The sequence below is a fragment of the Oryzias latipes genome, chromosome 2 (genome assembly GCF_002234675.1).
Source record: "Oryzias latipes chromosome 2, ASM223467v1".
Lineage (NCBI taxonomy): Eukaryota > Metazoa > Chordata > Actinopteri > Beloniformes > Adrianichthyidae > Oryzias > Oryzias latipes.
The window spans coordinates 15,090,472-15,093,629 of record NC_019860.2 but is presented as its reverse complement, the minus strand read 5'-3'; the positions used below and the strand labels follow the sequence as shown (position 1 = coordinate 15,093,629).

The following is a 3,158-nucleotide window of genomic DNA, read 5'->3' as shown; positions in this document are numbered from 1 at the left end:
AGCATAGTTAGCATAATTAGCATCCTAAGCAATACGTCTTTGAGTCAGTTCATGATGCTGATCGCAATGTTAGTACAACTAGCATAGTTAGCATTACTAACATCTTAAGCAATGTGTTTTTCTGAGTCAGTTGACGATGCCGAATGCTAGCACTTTCAGGCACATTAGCTTAAGTAGCATAGTTATCATAATTATCATATGTTAAAATTAACACGTGTCTTTCTTTGATGATGTTGTTCGCAATGTTAGTACAACATAGTTAGCAATATTAGCATCTTAAGCAATGCGTTTTTCTGAGTCAGTTGATACTGATACTTTTAGCCACAACTAGCATAGTTGATATTTGACTTTTTAGTAAATTATTCGCACCTTCGGATCCTCAGACTTTCTGAAAAATGAACAATTTTACTTCAATATATTGATTTTTCCATATCAAACCAGCTCACCAAGATGTGATGAAATGATTCGTCTTCTCTCAACTCGTTTCTGGTTTGTTTTTCTATTATTTACATATAAACATCTGTCTGTTGAGTTTTTCTGGAACTTTTATAATGAACTCCATTAAACATTGTCCAATTTTAGCTGAATGTATCACATTAAAGACTACTTTTTATTTAAATAAGGACACACAGATAGATGAAACTGATTTTAAAAAGAGAAAATGAGGAACGCAGGGGCCATGCTAATCTTCTCTGTATCGTTCCAATTTTAGTATATGCACTAGAGAACTAGTGCAATGAGCCAAAGCCTCCGAGCGCTTTTTAAACCCTCCCCTCTGCCCCTCTTCTTAAGCATGAGGTCTGATCTGAGGAAAGGACGTGGACTTTAAAGGGAGCCACAATGATGAAAAAACACCAAAAAGGATCACTGTTGCTCCCATGAAACAGGATTGTCTCAGGTTCAACCTCTCCATTCAAAGTTGGACTTAAATGCTTCTGATCAGATTAAAATTTGTTTTTTTTTCTGAGTTTGTGAGAGGCTTTTTAGAAGGATTCTGGGAAAAGAAGGGGGGTTTTGTCACGTCAGACAAGCGCGACTGGTTTGCTGGAAGCGCTACAACAAAAGGGTGAGTCAACACCCCCACCAGGACAACCTTTGACCCTTTACCAACCCCCACAGCAGCTTCGACCAACCCCCATGGGCTGGTGGTCACACACAAAGTGGTGCAGAAGCAGGGATCTGTGTGGAGAAAGAGAAAACTGGTCCGATCGGGTCAGGCTGACGTCATTCTGCTGCTGCCTCCAAGCAGGAAGCCAGAGCGACGACTCCCAGCAGAAAAAAAAAAAAAAAAAATCAGCTCAAAAACGAGAGTCCGTGCTTCTGCTTCCAGCAACAGGACCAGCGGAACTCAAATGGACCTAAAATTAAAGAAGAAGAACCCATCAAAGACCAGGATTATACACTTTCATTAGTGTGGACACGATCCTGAGTGACTCGCTTCAGCGTTGAGAAACCTGACAGCCTCTGATCGAAATGAATTCTGACTATTTCTGACTTTTCCTGCTATATGCTGCCTCTGAAATTCTTTAAAAACACGTGAGTATCTGTGCTGTAAAATTCTACTTCACCAGACTGCTACACCCTCAGTGCAAAAAGGAAGCCTACAGGAGATTTTTTGTCCCAACCGCCGTTAGACTATAACAATGACACGACATAAGACTGCTGAAACAGTTGCTATTATTTATTTTTTTATGATGCGTACTTGAACTACTATTTCACTACAATTTTATTCTTACTCTTGCTTATTTGTTTCTCAAACTGTCATGTTTCTTGTTTGGCTGCTGTAACAACAGTTTCCCTCCGTTTCCCTTTGTACAAACAGAGGTTTATACAAATGTACACCTCATGTGTCCGAAGAGTCATAACCCCCTATTGTCACAGTAAAATTTATTTATCTACTTCGAAAATCCTATTTTTAAAGGTCAACACGAAGATAGTCAAATTTAATGCAGAAAATACCTGCTGCAGATCCGCCACATGGTGTCGCTGTTTCACCGCCCCACCTGGAGAGAAAGATTCATTTAATAGAAGCATTAAATCCAATTTTAAAACAAAAAACGGGGGATCTTCGTTCTATTTGTTCTGTGAATTGATTTCTAACATGTTTAATAACTAAAAAAGCAAAGAACTACAAACCAACTAATTTCATTTGCTCAAGAAAACTACAAGATGCAATTAGAAGTTGAAGATGTGAGACCTCCTGTCACCAGTCTGTTCTGTTCTTCCTACAGCTTTATCCACAAACATTTCAGAGCCAAACGTTGGATGTAGTTCCAATGACCCCCACGAACTGTTTATTCTCGTATGTGGTGATGCAGAAAACAACTCCCTGCAGGCATTTTGCTGCCAAGTGAAGCTACAAAGGCAGGCAGGGACTGTCAATAAAGTACACCAAAAACAAACAATCGCAGTTTCCTCAGTAACTTAACATATATAACCTAAAATTCATAGGTACTCATTACTGTTCAAACAAACACCACATAAAACCACAATTTTATTATATGACTGTTTATTTTTATTTTAGAGAGAACCAGCGTACTCAATTAAGTTAACGCAATTTGTAGACGCGTCCTTATCCTACGCTTTGGGACAACTGCTGTAGTCCATAAAAAAAGTTAGCAAATTATCAAATAACTGGATTTTTTTTTCTCCGCCACAGCGCGTCTGTACCGTCCAAACACACATAGAAAATGACGACAAACCACCACAGTCAGCCATAAGAAGCAGTTTATCATTTAATTACTGGAAAGCAATATCGGGCGAAATTAGTGCGTCAGAATCTACTTATTTTTAAATCTGCTATTTTTAGTTTAGAACATAGCACATTAATTAAATCCATGTTTCTGTTTTCTCCAAATAACACATCATCAAACTGTGTTTTCGACATTACGAGCAACACCTTTATCGTTAATCACTCGAGAAAGCGAACTAAAGTGCAGATATCTGAGCGAACGTCATCGCGGCCGTCGTCTTTGGTTTAAAAGGAAAAGTTTTTCACAATTTCTTTGATCTTAACCGCCACGTCTTCTTATTGTCGCCTATGTGACGCTCGAAAGGCAGAATTTTGCTCCTTACCTTCATTTGGACTCCTAGTTCGGTGGAAGTAGGACGGAGAAGCACACAAGTCGAACCGAGAGCGGTTCTGATACGAACCTTTC

General features: G+C 39.0%; 1 long non-coding RNA gene and 1 other non-coding gene across 2 annotated transcripts; both read right to left on the bottom strand.

Moving 5' to 3' along the window:
- Window positions 1-371: 371 nt before the first annotated feature.
- On the bottom strand, window positions 372-3,158 carry LOC110016266. The gene is made up of 3 exons (XR_002291589.2): window positions 3,076-3,158; window positions 1,960-2,003; window positions 372-1,358 (listed from the first exon to the last, which is right to left on the bottom strand). It is a non-coding gene; the product is annotated as an uncharacterized LOC110016266 (long non-coding RNA).
- On the bottom strand, window positions 631-735 carry LOC111946589. Its single transcript, XR_002872322.1, has one exon. It is a non-coding gene; the product is annotated as a U6 spliceosomal RNA (small nuclear RNA).